General features: G+C 37.0%; 1 protein-coding gene across 4 annotated transcripts in view; it reads left to right on the top strand.

Moving 5' to 3' along the window:
- Nucleotides 1-20259, top strand: part of sgcd (sarcoglycan, delta (dystrophin-associated glycoprotein)) — a 1159024-nt gene that overhangs the window by 320185 nt on the left and 818580 nt on the right. The gene's annotated exons all lie outside the window — the stretch shown is intronic.

Here is a 20259-nt window from a genome sequence, read left to right as displayed (position 1 = left end):
TATTTAACATGCACTGTGACATTTTACTGTACCAATTTATAAACCTGCGGCGGTAGAAACTACATTTTTTTGTTGGCCACCTACTGTAGATTACTTGATGAAGTATTTTACAGTATAGGCATGGGGTTTAATCCCTAACTGTGACTGAAATGAGTTTGCAGTGTAATTTATGCATATTAAATGTTGTGTTTATGCAAAATGTGGGTAATACTTCAATTCATTAAACTGGATTATGTTGAGATTCTGAGCTTTCCTGTAAAGGTAGTGTTACTCAAAAGTAAGATTTTGTGAAGGACACTGGGTTGTCAAGGGGCCTTTGGAGATCAGGTCTGTTCAGAGAGTAGATGTAGATGAGCAGCTGGATGTTTCACTGATTTATGTCACTTCAAATTGCTGGGTGGCAGCTTGGTTGGAGGGCTGGTACAGAATTAAATATTTAGTGTCCTCAGATGGCAAAGGAAGGTGCATATCAATGTTGACATCACATGAGAACAGCAATTCTTCAAATTATTTTTATACAAATCTTAAAGAATATTCTAAAGGACTGATACAAGCTAAATGACTAATTCAGCACTCACAATTTCATAGTGGAATAATGAATAAAATTAATAATAACACAAAAATCATAGAAAATGTAAATTTATGTGCCTACTTTCAATAGGTCTAAATTTATATTGTTAAGCACATAATTAATTCAATTTACTGTATATTAATACATTTTACTTTATGCAGTATAATTACGTTAAATAATATAATTTGTAAAAATTTTAACGCCATTAATTAACTTTTGCTGGTATCCTTTGGCAAGGGTTACAGCATGACCATGCTGTCAGTCATTCAGTGTTTTAAAACTAGTCAAGCTCAATAAGGAACTAAAGGGAACTTTATTTTGTACATGTTGTCTGTATTTCTTCATTCATCCTCTTTTAATTCACCTAATAGAAGTGCACTGAAATCTGCATGCCAGTTCCACAGAGAGTTCTCTTTCACGTATGAATTGATAAAACACACAACTAAATAAATTATAATATTGTATATATTATAATATTATAATAAATAATATTGGTGATTGTTATAGCAAGCACAGACTTAAATGAGTTTAAAGTCCTAAATGAACTGGATATGTGTCCAGATTGTCATGTGCAGCAGGAGACAGCAGCCTAATATTGTTTGTAATGTAAATAAATAAATACAGCAAATCACTCACTGCTCCACTGTGCTTGACTGAAAGACTTTTGTAACTATACTAACGATTACTCTATATTTAACTTAACTTATACAATATGGGCAGTATTTGATTATTCAATTGCTGTGTATGTTTCCTACCTAATTTTATTGTTAGACCTGAAAATATTAAAGCACTGTTTACAAGTTTACAATGGAAACAATTGAATGTTGTGTGTGTGTGTGTGTGTGTGTGTGTGTGTGTGTGTGTGTGTGTGTGTGTGTGTGTGTGTGTGTGTGTGTGTGTGTGTGTGTGTGTGTGTGTGTGCGTGTGTGTGGTGGAGCCCTTGAAAATTTTGATGGGGCAAATAAAAATCTAAAATTACACAACTGGGCCAGTAGGAAAAGAATAATTAGCATTAATGCCTGTTATACTAAAGTAACAGATAAATTACAAATGTATTAGACTGGTTTATTTTAAGATTGCTTTAAGTTCACCAAAAATAAATAAATTAAATAAATAAATAAATAGTTGTATCTCGGCCAAATATTGTCCGATCTTAATACACCATACATCAATGGAAAGCTTATTTATTTAGTTTTCAGATGATGTATAAATTTACATATAATTAAAATTGACACTTAAGACTGGTTTTGTGGTCCAGGGTCTCACACACACACACACACACACACATATATATATGTATATATATATATATATATATATATATGTATATATATATATATATATATATATATATATATATAATAAACACAGAGAAAGGCTTTTGTGTCCCGACTTTTTAAACATGGATACAATGTTCTGGAATTTTCTTTGTAGATTCTCTGATTCTGGCAGCTCTGATTATATCAATAATAAAAATATTTAGCTTGCGCTGCCTGCTCTCATTGAAGCGCTGCCTCGTTGACACCCTCCAAAGCTATTATGGAAAAGTGTCATGACTAAATCTGCCATTTTTTAAGAGTCCCATCAACAGCCCGCCACATGGGTTTTGTGTGAGGCATGGGTCAATTGTGAACATGAATCAGTGAGCTCTAGAGAACTCAGACATTTACACATACAGAGTGCAGCTCTTATTGGCCTGCAGCAATACTCAAACCAGAATTAACTGAACTCTTTGGGGGAAAACAATAACTGTCAGTTCAAAAGCTGGTGTAGAGAGTCTCTAAATTTCCAAGTGATGATTTGATGATGTTCCTGTCCTTTCCCCTGAGGCCTGGCCTTTGTGTCAGTAGTTTGAGCTCTGAGTAGAAGAAGAAAGTTTGTAGTTTCAAGTGTTCAGTCAGACCTTTCTGTTTTAGTAAAGCCAAGGATCATTTCACTGACACAGTTAATTTGTTTAGATGGTTTTATGAAACTATTAATTGAAAAGACCACATTTAAAAGAACATTCCATTTAAAATCTGACAATGCTAGCATCAAAAAATATTTTCTGAATAACCACAACCTTGATTTGTGTAATTATGATCTTTGCTTCTTTTCAGTGGCTGCATGAAAACATATTTGTATAGTGCTTCAACTTCAGTAGTAGTCTTTACGTGTGATTCACATCCACATTAGTCAATAAGAAAAAAAAATCATCAATGAACAAATTACTCTAAAGGTTTTTATCACTGTTATGAGCTGATTTAAAAAAAAAATTTGTGAATAAAAAAAGAAGAAAAATACAAACAATGACCAGTGTCTAATTCATGAATGAATTACTATTATGAGACAGTTTTTTTTACTGAATCAGAAACACAATGTGACCAGTGTAGTTCAATTTCCAAACAAATAACTTGAACTGGGGCTTCATAGTTAATCAAAAACTGAGCAGTTGGGGGCTCGGTGCCTTGCTCAAGGGCACCTAAGTCGTGGTATTGCCAACCCGAGACTCGGACCCACAATCTTAGGGTTAGGAGTCAAACTCTCTAACCACTAAGCCACAGCCTTCTGTCTGTACCGGCTGTAAGGGGGTATCTCCTCATCCACCACCATTGTGCAGCATCCACCTGGATGATGCGATGGCAGCCATAGTGCGCCAGAACACCAGCTTATTGGTGCAGATGAGACAGAGTGATGAAGCCAATCAGTAGATTTGGGGATTGTTAGGAGGTCATGATGATCAGAGGCCAATGGGTGAATTTGGCCAGGATGCCATCACACCTCTACTCTTTTCGAAAGACATCCTGGGATTTTTAGTGACCACATAGAGTCAGGAATTCGGCTTTAATGTCTCATCCGAAGGACGGTGCTTGTTTACAGTTTTCCCATCACTACACTGGGGTGCTAGGACCCACACAGACTGCAGGGTAAGCACCCTGCTGGCTTCACTAACACCTGTTCCAGCGACAACCTAGTTGAGACATTCTCAACACCTAGTTGAGAACTCATGAGACATTTTCCCACACATTCCCAGAGTTCTCCCATCCAGGTACTGACCAGGATCAACCCTTCTTAGCATCAGTTGGCAACTGGTCTTGTGCTACAGGGTGAATTGGCTGCCATCTATTCCTCTCACAAATAAATTGTTTTGCCTCAGAAGACTTGGATTATTATTATTATTATTATTATTATAAAAAAATTGATGACTGTAGCTTTATCTTTGTGTTATATCTTGTGTTTTATTGACAAATTGTTTAGGGGCAGGGGTTGGATTATGTTCTCATAAATGTTTAAATACTATGTAAATAAAATTGTTGTGACTGTTTACACTGAAAAATCACACCCCAACATATATGCAATGATGGCAGTATTATTACCCAATATATAATTTAATCATGACAATAAAATTCCAAGTGCCTTTTGTATCAGCATACTGACACCAAGGGTTTCTTATTGAAAGCAATGGAGGACCCTGCAAAATGAAAAATGTCTGTGCATCAAAAAGTGACACCAAATGGTCCTGGCTTGGTCCTGACCAAACGTCAATATGTGAAGAGTTGGGAGTGAGAATGTGTTGTCTTCCAATGCACTTCCAATACCTGCATTTGTCCCCCTATTCCTTTATAGTACTGTTCTACCAGTAAACAAAAAAAAAAAAAAACCTTACGTAAGCTAGGGAAAATAAAGTTAAAGTTAACAAATCCAACATGTTGTGCCAAAGCTAAAGGCTTTTAAGGTGCCCATGAAGATAAAAACAACATTTGCTAGACCTGACACATTAAGCTATGGCATACTTGGGTTAATAGAATGCAGCACCATTTTCAACCTGTTGACAAACATGAGCTGCCACTGTGACACCACAACCCCATCCATAAACTTAAAATAACACTGTAGCTGCCACATACTCAAAACTGTCTCTAAAGATCATATATGGTCCCAATCTGTCTAGTGTTAAAATTACACTGTTCGTGGTGTTGAATTTTTAGTGTTAATCTAGTACCTTATAGTGTAGAAAAATTACACAAGTTTAAAGTGTAACACTCCAAGTGTAAAGTGTAACACTCCAAATTTGTACACTCTGGGGTATTTAACACCCCTGGTGTTGTTTTAAGTGTAATTAATAAAGTACTCTTTTCAGTGCAAACAAAAAAAATGCTATTGTATGGTGTTCATGTACAAGATTAGACATAAAATCAAGAGTCTTCAGACAGATGTATACATTTCAACAGTTATTGAACAAATGGGCAAAGTGGCAACTTTAAAAGCATATATCAGATGTGTAGAGGTTAATTAGTTACATTAATTAAGTGTTGCACTCAAAGTACTTAATAAAACACAACATCATCAAATTTACCTAGACATGAACAAATATGGCATGTAGATCTGAGTTTTGTACCATCCATGAATGATGATCCTCGTTGTCCCATTAGCGAGCAGGTACGCCTGTGTGGTCTCTTCTCTCCAATCAAGCTGTTCTTGTTAGTGCCTGCAGATAAAAGACAAAAGTAACAGTCAAGGTCAGCTCTCCAACATATTTTATTTATATTAGTTTTTCATATACAACCCATCTGGTAATATTTTGAGGCAGACAATAAGTGACAGAAATCTCCAAAATGTACCTTTTTGAAGATGTTTTTTAGCTTGACAGGATGACATTTTTCCAGGTCCCTTGCAGCCTTGTGATGATGGTGGAATCAAATGAAGTAGGAGACCAATTGATGCAAGATCGCTGTGCAAAAAAATGCATGAACACAGAATATAGATACAGCATGAACATAGATATTCTTATTCTGAAATATAGTCTCAATTTAGACAATTGGGTCCTTGAAGGTCATGGGAGAAGCCAGGAACTTGGCTTCTTGAAAAAAGAAAAAAAAAAAATTAATAAATTAAGTTGATTGTGTAGTCACACAGTGGCTCTGTTCACAACCTGGCATTAGCACGCATCATGGGTGACACATATGGCCATATACTTTTATTACAGGGTTCGTTAAAAAAAGAAAATTTAATCAGTTAACTCAGCCTTTTATTATCTTTCAAACACAACTGTAGATATTTTAATAGAGTATAAGATTTATTTTCCTTGAATGACGTCCATGCTACCACTTCAATACTTCATAAACTTCATAAAGAGATCTAATCCATAAAGAGAAGTAATCGATAAATATCATGTAGTTTAGTCCAAATTTTCTGTTTATGTTCCCTGATCAATGTTTAAATGTGAAAAAAAGTAATTCTGTTCATTGTACAGTGATCGAGTCTCTTCAGAAAATTTGGACTAAACCGCTCGATTCATTTGGACTAGGTTTATGATCTCTTTATGAACTTCTTGAAGTATCAAAGTGGTAGTTGTGTAGACTGTTGATGGAAGGAAACTATCTCATTCAAAACATCTTTATTCGTGTTTTGAAAATGAATGCAAGTCTTGCAGGTTCAGAATGACAGAGTGAGAAATTATGACAATTTATCATTTTTGGGTAAACTTAGCATTTATCTTTTTGAAGTTTGAGATCTTAAATTAATAATTAGTAAATTCCAGGTGTGAACATAAGCTAATATTGTGTGCCTGCCCAGTTAAACTTTAATTGTTCATATTCATTTGTGTGTTTTAAATTTGTACTGCACAGAGAATAACATATAAATGAGACAGACTCACACTTCTGGCCTCATCTTCAGCATTCTGCTCCGTTCTTGAAGGGCTTCCATCACTTACACTTAGATTCATCAAACTCACAGGAGCTTCCTTCACTTGACACTGCAGAAGTCTTGGACAATTCTATTGAAAAAAGATAAAAAAACAAACAAAAACAAAACAGAAAATACTTAATTTAAATATTTAATGTGGTATAATAATTGTGATTTTCCCTAATTATGAGTGTGCTGAGAACTGTCTATAATACGTGTGTCAAATCGTAAACATATATATATATATATTTTACATCCTTCATTCTAGGGTCAATTAAATGAGACATTGTTCAATATTCACATGGAGGCCTGAAACAATTTAAGTATTTATTTAATCTGATTATTAAATAGATTTGTATAATTTTAATGAGTAACATGAGTAATAAGGCATCTTAAAATGAACAGTGTACTACATTAGAATAAATTAACAAGTTTTAATTTATCTTACTAATAATTTATTATTTATAATATGAAAAGAAACTATAAATAAATTCAGACATATTTCTTCATTAAAACTTAACTTTGTATATCCGGAAACATTTAGGACATCATTTAACCCTAAATAGCATGCCATATGAGTTGATAAAGTACATGCACGCTATGGCAGTGGGCACTGAGACTGACGGATTTAAAGTTTCACCTACCTTTAACACACTTTGACGATACTTGCATAAACGTAATTGTCTTAAGAAAAACGTGATGATAGCGTGTTTGTGTCTTGACGCAGATATGATGACATGACAGACATGATATGTAGTGCTGAGAACAAGCAACGCAAGATTTTGCATTTCTTTTACTTTAAATTACGTCAATCAAATGATTGGTAAATGTTTCGCGTTATAGCAGCTCTGTTTGCAGAAAGACTGCACATCTGCAGCGGCGAGACACACGGTGTTATGAGTCACAAAAAACTAAATTGTTAGTGCATAATGACTAACAGGGACACTATTACCGTTTCAAAGCATTTAAACGGCAAAATGCCACACTATGTGCTTTCAAAAACAAATACATGTGTCTAATTTGAGCAGAAAACCTACCGGATGTAACTGAGCAGCTTCAGTCTCCAGCATTAGACTCCAGTAACCCCAGGCATCGGTGGGAACAGAGGCATGAGGACGTCAACGAACCTAACTGAAGGAAGCGTAAAGCATATAACGTTATAACATTAAAAAGTAAATATGTAAGCACATTCCAAAAAGTTACTTTACACGTAGTCACCTTTTTTTCAGGAAATCGAAACGGCATGAGAAACTTTCACTCTTCTGTAACGTACTAACAATTCAGCACCTCACGAAAACGAATTTAACACTAAACACAAAACAAAAACCAAAACACTCGCAGTTAGTAATTTCTAAATGTGTTCACTGCCAATCATATTTTGGGTAAAATTATCAGCAAAAATGTTTTTCCAGTGTACTTTTACCGATAAAAGCAATCAAATTTACCGTCTCGTTCGCTCGAAGAAAAAATGCCGTCGTTGCTTCTCGAGTCAGCAGTCACTGAGGGGCGGAGTCCAGACAATTCGGCGGGTTTTTTATTTCGCACTTTTAGGGTAAAAGTTAAATTACACCATATAACAACACTGAACATGAGTACTGTTTAACACTGTAGATTGTTAAGTCAAATCTTTGGGAATTAATAACTTTTAACACTGCAAATATTACACTGCTGATTTTACTGTGCATAAACACTCTAGACACAATGGTTGAACCTTTAACAGCAGATACTAGCTTTTTGAAACTTATTTAGTAAGATTCATATGTTATGGGTTCTCCTAAAGCCATGATATAGGTAAAAACTATGGAAGTAATGAATGTAGTGGACACAGCAGTATGAAATCTCATATACGAATGTAAGAAAATAACTTGCTTGCTTGGAATCCTCTTTAAAAAAGCATAATGCCAGAACTGCTTTGTTCTGTTCCAGTATGTGCCTGATACAACAAATTTTAACACTGACATCAGCATAAACTTCAAGGAATTAAAACCAGGCCATCTTTACCAGCGGCTGTCTGATGGAGAGATGTGGAGCCCATGGAGCACAGATTGCAATCCTTTCGGGGCTGTAGTTGCTCTGGAGATCCTGCTTTTAGCCTCTCATCCCATTAGCAAGTATTGTTTCTAAGGTGCTGCTTAAAAACAGAGCCTCTAACCAAGATGTGATTGATGGGTGTTTTGGACTCCTAAGTCAGAAAGAGGCTGGCTCAACTTTATTGGTCTTAAGCAGATAGAGGATGAGAATGAAACAGCATTGTCCCAATTTGGACAGCCCGAAAACGGTGAAATAGAGGCAACAATGTCAGTCAAAATAGCACTTGAGGTTATTTGCAGAGGCAGACAGAAGTGAAGTATTTATACTCTGCCGAGTGTCTTTCTTTATAAAACTTTACTTCACAACATTCCAAAACATAATATTTTACTTTTTACTGCACTATGTTATATGTAAATATAACTTAATACTTAATTACATTATAAATCTATTTCTTTCATACTTTTACTCAAGTAAAACAAAGTAATTCAAAGACTTACTTGAGTACAAGATAGTACTACCTTTTAAGTATTAAAGGTAAAACAAACAACAACTTTTATTTATGAAATGAAGTGCAGTAAAAAAGAAGAACTGTTGACTGTTGACTGTTGCTTGAAATCATTGTTCTTCCATTGTTAACCATGGTGACCTGCAAAGAAACGCGTGCAGCCATCATTGCGTTGCATACAAATGGCTTCACAGGCAAGGATATTGTGGCTACTAAGATTGCACCTAAATCAACAATTTATTGGATCATCAAGAACTTCAAGGAAAGAGGTTCAATTCTTGTAAAGAAGGCTTCAGGGCGTCCAAGAAAGTCCAGCAAGCGCCAGGATCGTCTCCTAAGAGGATTCAGCTGCGGGATCGGAGTGCCACCAGTGCAGAGCTTGCTCAGGAATGGCAGCAGGCAGGTGTGAGCGCATCTGCACGCACAGTGAGGCGAAGACTTTTGGAAGATGGCCTGGTGTCAAGGGCAGCAAAGAAGCCACTTCTCTCCAAAAAAAAAACATCAGGGACAGATTGATCTTCTGCAGAAAGTATAGAGAATGGACTGCTGAGGACTGGGGCAAAGTCATATTCTCCGATGAAGCCCCTTTCTGATTGTTTGGGGCATCTGGAAAAAGGCTTGTCCGGAGAAGAAAAGGTGAGCGCTACCATCAGTCCTGTGTCATGCCAACAGTAAAGCATCCTGACACCATTCATGTGTGGGGTTGCTTCTCATCCAAGGGAGTGGGCTCACTCACAATTCTGCCCAAAAACACAGCCATGAATAAAGAATGGTACCAAAACACCCTCCAACAGCAACTTCTTCCAACAATCCAACACCAGTTTGGTGAAGAACAATGCATTTTCCAGCACGATGGAGCACCGTGCCATAAGGTAAAAGTGATAACTAAGTGGCTCTGTGACCAGAATGTTTAAATTTTGGGTCCATGGCTTTGAAACTCCCCAGATCTTAATCCCATTGAGAACTTGTGGTCAATCCTCAAGAGGCGGGTGGACAAACAAAAACCCACTAATTCTGACAAACTCCAAGAAGTGATTATGAAAGAATGGGTTGCTATCAGTCAGGATTTTGCCCAGAAGTTGATTGAGAGCATGCCCAGTCGAATTGCAGAGGTCCTGAAAAAGAAGGGCCAACACTGCAAATACTGACTCTTTGCATAAATGTCATGTAATTTTCGATAAAAGCCTTTGAAACTTATGAAGTGCTTGTAATTATATTTCAGTACATCACAGAAACAACTGAAACAAAGATCTAAAAGCAGTTTAGCAGCAAACTTTTTGAAAACTATTAGTAGGATAAACAAAAAAATAAAGAACGTCTGTGTTGGCCTGGGTTTCGAACACGCGCTAAAAGACAGTATGCCGTGAGAAATGACAGTCACTAACCACTGAGCTACCAAGCTACACTGAATCAGCACCAGATCTGGTGATCAGGAAATGTGACCGTGTTAACTTGTGGCCTGTTTTTACCTATTATGAAAATGAACAATAGCAGAACACGACTACATTTTACGGTTCATGATGTTAAAGAACATTTCATAACGTCTCAGACAACTGTACATTTGTGGCTACTGTGGCTTAATTATAAACACTATCGTTAACTCATATTTACCCTAGTAAAAACATGGTACATTTTAGTACGATCGTCACTTCCCAATGCAAACACGCCCAATAAAATGGCCCCACCCCTGTCACTTGATTGACAGGTTTCCGTGTAGATGTTGGAAATTCAAATGCAAAAGTTATTGCGATTCCATTTGAGTTTTGGCAGTTTACATGCACAGTGCAGAGAGAGTGAAAAGGCAAATGTGGTAATTAATATTGCTATTTAAATATGACAGGCTCATAGCTCGTAAGATATGGGAAACACAATTGCAAACGGACTTTGCATTTCCATTTTAAATTTGGCAGACACTGTGCGTTCACTTAATCGAAAATGAAAACGGTAATGCGCGATTTGCATTTGCGTTTGGATTATGTCACATTTTATGCGTCCACAAATTGAAAACGCAATTGCAAATACAATTTGCAATGCCTTTTGAATAAAGTCCGCAATATCATTCCATACAAATAACTTTATACTGTCATTAATTGCTCACTCTCATGCAGAGGTGTCAAGTAACGAAGTACAAATACTTCGTAACCTTACGTAGAAATTTTGGGTATCTATACTTTACTGGGGTAAAAATTTTTCTACCGACTTTTTACTTCTACTCCTTACATTTTCACCCAATTATCTGTACTTTCTACTCCTTACATTTTAAAAATAGGTTCGTTACTGCTATTTCATTTCGACTTGTCATCATAAAAAAAAAAATAAAAAAAATCTGTCCAGCGCCATCCGGATGACGTGAATTTCATTGTGGTTGGATGAGAAGTATAAACATATACCATTCCGACACCCTATTGGTTTGTACGCGATCCATCGCAATTGCACATGACACAAATCACATCACACTCCAGCAAGGACAGCCAGTGTTGGGTTCGTTTATCAAAAAATATATTTCTTAAAAGTTATTATTTTTCAACTACTGGCTCATTTATCAAATGGGTGCTTTCTCTTCTTCCTCCGCAATTATTGTAGGTAGTTCGGTAGCGAGACATTTTATAAATAACCGTTTGCGATTGACAACGCGATTTACAATGTTGTCATAAGTAGGCTATACCAACTTTGTAACTCGTTACTAGAGCTGAAGGTTTGGTAAATGAGCGTTCATGTGATGTGTTTCGATTAGCACGAGGAAGAAATGCGAAAATGTATGCCGAGTAGGTGAAACTGAGGCTTGCCTCTGGCGATTACGTTTTGGTTGCACCAGCAACTAAAGCAAAGTCTGAGGTGTGGAAAAGTTTTGACCATGTTTATAAATGAATATAATGAGCCAGTGGGTTATATTGCTGGACGCATCATAGTGAGCGCAGGAACGCGCTGAAGCTATCTACAGTGGATTCAATAATTTTCCTCCACAAAAACATGTAGGCCTAGCCTAATCTTGGTGAGTAACGGTTTTAAAAATTATAACAAAATATTAATTGAGTCCTAAATGCATAATGTAGACAGAGTGGGCTAATGTTGCCATTATTTTTTTATGTCAACTGCTAGTGGCAAATCCAGCAGAGCCTTTATCTTAATTTTGTTATTGCCAAATACCCATCTTAATTTAGAATTTATCTTAAAGGTCACATTTTTCATGTTTTTTTTTTTTTTAGCTTTGATTGTGTTTACAGTGTGCAACATAACGTGTTCATGTTTCACGCGTAAAAAAACAGTATTTTTCACACAATTCACTTATCTGTATACCGCTGTTTTCATTGTCATAAAAATGGGCTGATGACTTCCTTGTTCTATAAAGTCCCTCCTTTAGAAATACATAACGAGTTCTGATTGTGCCAGCAGTTCTTGTGTTGTGATTCGACAGCAGCTTAGCGCACGCAGCCCTCCTGGAAACGTGATTGGGCTAGATTTGGCGTAGTTTTGAGAAACAAGTGGGCAGGATTTGTTTTGAAAACCTGGCAATCCTGATCTGAACGCACGTGCTGGAGATGTACTTCTAATCACAGAACGCCTTTACTGACGAGATGTGCATGAAAATCGCATTAAATTTTTTGCACAGCCCTACCATCTAGTTAACAAAGCTAAACAGCGTTGCCCTTTGTGTAATAAGTTACAGAAACTGTTAAACGCACCAACTTAATAAAATACACTTACCTTTTGTGGTCCGCCTTCTCCAGACAAAGAGGGAACTGCTCCATCTTTCAAGAATAATCTTTGTGCGAATCCGACATTAAACTGATTGAGATTGAGGAAGCTGTCCTCAGCAAAATGAGCTGCACATAGTTTTACATGTGGATTATAATTTTCGGGAACCGAGTTAAACATAAATTGTAACCATTGATCTCTAAGTACAGCGTCCCTGGGAAGGCCAAACAAAGATGATTGGACTCTGAGATGAAAATAACAGCGTTTCGATGACATGGCGACAAACACACTCTACAAACGCAACTCTTCCTTCTTCTCCGTCGGAGCGCAACAAGACCAAGCTGCTTTTTTGTGTATTCCTGTGGGAGGAGGTTAGTCAAAAACAGTTCTAGTGACGTCATTACTGCAGGAAGTAGAGGGATGTAGTCCAAACTGGTCGTTCGATGTAGGCGAATTCTGTTAAATAAAATATCTCGCTTGGCATTGAACTTTGAGCTTTAGAAATTTACAGATATTATTTATACTCTAACAACAACAACATTACACACTAACTAAAGTTTGAAACATGGGATCACGAAGAACGGGACCTTTAATTTAATTGTATAAGAAATAACTGTTTTATTGGTGCGTTGGCCTATTTATAGGCTAAATGAGCCTATGCCTATTTAGAGTGCTGAGATGAAACGATGTTACAGAGGACTTTTTTTTATTTGTTTATTTCAACTTCCAAGTGGCCTATAGTCTATGTTAGTCACGAATACATTGTTAAAACATGTATAAATGACTGAAAATAAAGGCAAAAGAGCTGTGTGCGTGCGCACATTTGAATAATGCCGGGCTGTAAACGGGTTCGGGCTTTTAAAAAGCTGTCAATCAAAATGTACTTGTTGGGCTCGGGTCCTGTCGGGCCTAACTTTTAAGGCCCGATTGCAGTTCTACTTGTTACCCCCAACACTGGACCTAGCAGACTTTTGTACCAAATACAGGAAGGTATCAATCAAGAAGGTATCAGGATTATGAGTTCATTTTATTTTTTTTTGTTAATCAATTGGATTAATCATTCATTATGACAACACTAATGTTTATTGTAAATAGACAACCATAAAAGGATAATTGTTACTAAGCCTGCCCTGGGTAAACCAATTTTCTTGGCCAATGCCCTCGCAGATTCCTGCAGCTAAGCTTGGATGTACATTTACATTCCATTAAAGGTTATTGATGACATGCCTCTGAAGTTTGACTTTTTGCCCCATTACAATACTTATAGACAATTAGTCATCATATCTCTAGTTCTTCAATGCATTTGCATTGTACTAAAATGTGTTAATTTTCAATGGGCATATACATGGCTGAAACAGGTAGCCTAGTGCATCCCACATTTTTCAACATGAACATTTTAATATAACATTATAGTCATTATGGCCTTTAGAAAAATGTTTTTTGAGGAGGTGGGGTAGTGCACAATAGGCCCCTGTGGTGTGGCCTAAGCTTTTGTTCGTAATGCCATTTTTTTCCCTTATACATTACTTTTACTTTTATACTGTAAGTAGTTTTGAAACCAGTACTTTTACACTTTTACTTGAGTAAAAAGTTTGAGTTGATACTTCAACTTCTACAATAGTCTTTTTAAACCCTGGTATCTACTTCTACTTGAGTAATGAATGTGAATGCTTTTGACACCAGTGCTCTCTTGCCATTCCAAACCCACAAGACCTTTGTTTATCTTCAGGGGTGGACTTGGACCAAAAAGTGGCCCTGGACGATCTGGCCCACAGCAGCCCACCACATCATAATGCATTCGCCCCTGTTTTGATGTCATTTATTAATTAAAAAATTTAAGTAAACAGTTTGGGGACTTTAACCAATAGGGCAACTGATCCTCCGCTGAAAAAAAAACTGCGTGCAGCAGCTGTTAATTTAGCAGCTCCTAGTGAGCGATACATGCTTATTACGACACAAACATTCTCCTAGAACTCACACTTAGCATTCAGTTAACAGATCCACATTAATCATGCATTAAATAGAAGTTTTTAAACTCAAACGATAGCTTTATGTGATTTACAGATGAACTTGAAGTCTTTATTCATTCTAAATGTTCAATAACAGATCATCTTTGGCTCGGTAATACAAGTTCATGATCCGATTTGTGAATAGATGATTCTTTTGAGTCAATCTTTTAAAATAATCATTTATTTTGTTGAACGAAACCAGTGTGGAAACCAGTGGTTCACAAACTGGATAGATCTGAGGTGCAGGGCTCGTAAAATCGCCTGCCCGACATCCCAGGGCTATTGAAAGTGAAGTGACATTCAGCCAAGTATGGTGACCCATACTCAGAATTTGTGCTCTGCATTTAACCCATCCGAAATGCACACACACAGAGCAGTGAACACACACACACACACTGTGAGCACACACCCGGAGCAGTGGGCAGCCATTTATGCTGCGGCGCCCGGGGAGCAGTTGGGGGTTCGATGCCTTGCTCAAGGGCACCTAAGTCGTGGTATTGAAGGTATTGCGTTTCCAGTTGGGCTCCAAAATATATCACCATCCTGCCCGACAGGCTATCTTGAATAGTGATGTAAAATTCCTAACTTGATTCGCATTGTTCACTCACTTGAAGGGCAAAAACGGATCGTACTTGATTCTTTGCACTTGTTTCTAAATCTTGCAGATTCCAGCATTTTAAACAATTCATGCGCGTTTGGAGCTTGCGCGCCCTCATTCAAAGCACGCGCTGAGAGCAGCATTCGAGACAATGCGCGTACACAGAATTAATTAATCTTTCGCGTATCGTAACTTCTGAACGAACACATACACACAAAATTATCTCAAAATAATTGTCTCTGCAAGTATTCTCGTAAACACAGTCGGTTATGTTTTAAGTGAACGTATACAGTGGCCTGCTGCTCAGAGAAATTTGCTGTGACGTTACATAAATCTGAGTCTCTCTCTATCTCTAAATTAGATGACGTGAAAGGGGGCGTGTTTCAATCTAAACAGTGAGGGAGGGCAAAACACTCACAAAACACACTCCCACATTTGCATAGAAAAGAGATGTAATATTATGATTTCCGTCATTTAAAATAATTATATATACTGTATACCTCATTGGCCCGGTGCTCCAGATGGCCATTCCGCCCATTTTTATCTTAACACAAATTAATTTGATGAAATCAAGAGCTTTCTGACCCTGCATAAACAGCAACTAAACTTTCATGTTCAAGGCCCAGAAAGGTAGTAAGGGCATTATTAAAATAGTCCATGTGACCTCAGTGCTTCAACCGTAATTTTATGAAACTACGAGAATACCACAAAGCATGCATGTGATGCTGCTGATATAGATACAGCAATCTGACATATGACCTGGATGCGCTGCACTTTGTTTGTGAGGAGAGGAATGTATGTATGTGTGTTGTGGTACTCTTGTGAAAGTGCATTGAAGACTGACATGGAAGAGCAGAAATAGCTGAATAAAGTAATTCTTTTTGTTTTCTTTGCTCTAAAAACAAACAAACACACAAACAAACAAACAAATAAATAAATAAAGTACTGTACCTTAATAAAATTGAGGTTTAACCGATGTCACATGGACTATTTTAACAATGTCCTAACTACCTTTCTAGGCCTTGAAAGTGGTAGTACTAGGGGTGGACTGGCCATCTGGACGTGCTAGAGAAGTCCAGATGGCCATCGGCCTGGCTACTTCATCATCAAAGAAAAAGTGTCAGATTAAGTGACATTGACAGTCGACAAAAGGGGGCGCTAATGCAATATATTTTTGCTTATAAGAAACCTTGTTGCCAAGTCCCTGGTTTTCCCGTGGAATTGGGATAATTTAACACTGTTGCTGGTGGTTGCTTTTCATGTCTGTGGGTTGAAAAACTACCTGAATAATGTGATATTTAACTCCTGAAAATTTTTAATTTTACCAGGGGAACCCTGCCAAAATACGTGTATTTTATCCCCGGAAGCTATTTTTAATGGGACCTGGTAACCATTTTTTTATGTAGATTTCAAGTATTTTAGTTCATTCAATAATACATTTATTTTAATCCTTTATTGAAAAAAAAGAAAGAAAATAGAAAGCAACACATAATTTGCAATGGTTTTACTGTTTATAATGAAAATTGTATTTGTTTTAAAGGTACAATTTGTACGATATTTGCAGTAAAATATCCAAATACCACTAGGCTAGTTTTATATATTTTGTCCAGCTGATTACTAACAATATCTCTAATGTTTTCAACTACTTGTGAATCATGAGAAAATTCCCATTCTAAACAGTGACACGGGGCAGTGCAGTCGCCTGTCAATGACATTACTGCCCTTACAAAGCAAAAAGGCAGTAACTGCATTTTTGGTCAAAAATTAGTTATTGTCATTTTCATGACATTCAAGGCATCTTTTGTTATGTGACAAAACATTTTATCTGAAATGTGTGTCGTTTTGGAGAAAAATGGTAGTTGTTTGTACAGTAACTACTTAGGCTGGATGACAGGATAACTTTTAAGTCATTTTTCTCAGTTCTGCACTCTGCGTAGTCACTGCCTTTTTGCTTTGTAGGGCAGATTAGTTACCCTTTGTTACCGTCTTTACTGAGGTAGAAACCACATGACAACAGTGTCGTGGACAAATGCGGAAGTAGTGTCTAGCGTCCAGCAAACCACTAGCTTGCTTCAAGCAGTTCCTTATTTACTTCTTCTTGCACGTTTTATGGTGGATTTTGTCACTTATTTATAGAACATAATTACTGTTTACCGGGACAAAAGGAGAGAAAGAGCGAGGATCAATATCGGTGTTGCATTTTCTAGATGGAGAGAGCTTCGCGACAAACTTCAACTAGAAAGAGATACCGATCTCGCTTGTGTTTTACTCAACAGGTGAGTTGTTTTGATTCATATCTTTATAGAAAACGTATGCTATTATAACGATCAACAAAATTAGTATTATGGGGCATACACACCAAATGCGGGGCATCGCGTCTCTAGACCCGTGCGAGGACGCGTCTTATCCATAGTCTGATCACGTCTTTGCATTGACTTTGTATGTAGTCTACTCGTGAAAATCGTTGAACTCGCTTTTGCTTTGTATGCCTAATTATTGTGTTTGAATGTACCTCATCTATTAAGTCCATGATTTATCTTTCCGTCTAATTGATGGCCGTCAGCATTTGGGTAGAAGACAACAAATCCCATCATTCCACACTCCTTAGCGTCATCAAACCACGCGATTGTTATTATTTTGGTAGTGCGCCCTCTAGTGGCAGGTCCTACAACCTGTACTTTTAATGGAAACTGTAATGGCTCCTGTTGGTCTCTACTGATAATTCGTCACCTTCTGTTCATGGCTTTGGTTAAAGTTACTAAATCCTAATGTAATATGTCCTAAAACACACTACAGGAAACCATTGTTTAATGGTTTTAATGGTTAAAACATGTTTGACATGTTTGTAATGGTATTTTTAGTGGATGTCCTTCAAATTTCTCTGATGGTGTCTATTGTTTTTGTCAGCAGGGTCACCATGGGTTTTGTGATGTTATCTGCCATAAATGGTCGAAAGCTTTCATTGCGTCTAGAGATAATACTGCACAAGGGGAGCTTGTGTGCTTCCATCACCCACCCATCAGGCCATCACCCACCACCTCCATAAATTTTAAACATCATAATAATGCAGTGTAGCTTACAACTGAATTAAAAGCGTTGTTTCTTCTTATTGCTCTCTGAAAATATGAAGCCTGATGTTAGAGGCCCAGGCAGGAGAGGGCCTGATATTGAAAGGCAAGGCAGAAGGGGGCCTGTTGGAGGCCTGAACTTTGAAGGCAAACACCTGATTGATGCACATGTATCTACACCTCCAAGGATCATTCCATTGCAACATGCCCCAGGATGGCCAAAACTTTCTCTTCCTCTGGGACAGGAGCAACTGAATTGATACCCCATCAGTCTTGTTAGCTTCCCTTACGTGCCAGAACCTTCCGTTTAATCACACTTGCAAAGTCCCTCCATTTATTCCTGACTTCTGTGCTTTGTTCGTATCCATAGCCAGCATTATTTATTTTTTGAGTGATTTCTGCACAGATTTTATTTTTGTCAGAATTTGTAATGCTGTTTTGCAGCTTTGAAAATAGCTGGACTTTATTGTTTTTATATGTATTATTCTACCATCTGTATCACAACCTTTATCTAAACTAGTAATATTTAAAGTCCTCCGCACCAATATTAGGACACCCTTGGTTTTAGCATCCGAAGATGAATGAGATACCACTTCATAAAACTTATTATTACACCTGTATACATCCTCCTCTTTGAACTAACACTATATCAGTCTTTCTTCTTCACAAAAAATCCAGATAACGTGTACATTTGTGTAGGCTATTAATATTACAACTTAGAATATTAAGGTCAGTCATAGGTATCAAACAGAATTACTGCATAAGACAAAATGTAAATTTGAAAACACAACCAGTTGAGTCTACCATCAAACCACCCCCTATCCCCACCCTTCTCGTCAGTATTAAAAAAAAACATAAACAAATTTCCATGAGCTATGGAAGATCAAAACAAGATCAAATCTTGATCTGCCAGCACCCCTTAATATGATCTGTGGCATCAACAAAAACCTGCATGTTATTGAAGCACCAACATTGGCCCCAAAGTCACATATTCACTAGATAGTATCTCTGTTGGAAAAAAAATGATAAAAAATACATAAATAATACTAATAATAAATAAATAAATAAATATAAATAAGAAAATATATTAAATAAAATACTTGAGAAAGAATACAATTAAACATTCAAGTTTATTTGTATTGGCTTTTTACAATACAAATCGTTACAAAGCAACTTTACAGAAAATTATGTTTCTACAATATTTAGTAGTAGCTTACAAGTGGTGACTGTCAGTTTGTCAACATACAGTATGACAGGATTTTTTTGAAAATTTAATACAAGAAGTATTCAGCCAGACAATGAACATTATTAATATTATTAATAATTAATTATTATATGATGCAGTCACACTTGTAGCAATATTTGTTAGTTCTGTTTGTTGATTCAGGGCTAGCATCATCTGAGGTCCTCTGAGGGTAAGCATCATCTCTTCTCAGGTGTTCTGGATCCAGACTGGAGCTTGTATAAATCCTAGTTACCACGATGTAAATCCCGTGGCAAAACATAGAAACAAATAGAGATATCATTAGCATAGCTGCTGAAATTAATTAGTTTAACCCAAGCTAAAGAATAAGAATGCGCATTTGATCAGATGCAGCTACACTCACAATTTAAAAGATACATTATTCGAATGCTTGGCAAAAGAGATGCGTTTTTAATCTAGATTTAAACAGAGAGAGTGTGTTTGAACCCCGAACATTATCAGGAAGGATATTCCAGAGTTTGGGAGCCAAATGTGAAAAAGCTCTACCTCCTTTAGTGGACTTTGCTTTCCTAGGAACTACCAAAAGTCCAGCGTTTTGTGACCTTAGGGAGCGTGATGGATTGTAACGTGGTAGAAGGCTAGTTAGGTATGCAGGAGCTAAACCATTTAGGGCCTTATAGGTAAGAAATGATAATTTGTAACTGATACGGAAATTAATAGGTAGCCAGTGCAGAGACTGTAAAATTGGGGTAATATGATCATATTTTCTTGACCTGGTAAGGACTCTAGCTGCTGCATTTTGGACTACCTGTAGCTTGTTTATTGAAGATGCTGGACAACCACCTAGAAGTGCATTACAATAGTCCAGTCTAGAGGTCATTAATGCATTACCTACGGTAGCTTTTCTGCATCA

The sequence above is a fragment of the Carassius carassius genome, chromosome 36 (genome assembly GCF_963082965.1).
Source record: "Carassius carassius chromosome 36, fCarCar2.1, whole genome shotgun sequence".
In the NCBI taxonomy this organism is placed as follows: Eukaryota; Metazoa; Chordata; class Actinopteri; order Cypriniformes; family Cyprinidae; genus Carassius; species Carassius carassius.
Note: the sequence above shows the minus strand (reverse complement) of the source record. Positions and strands in the feature narration are given on the sequence as shown.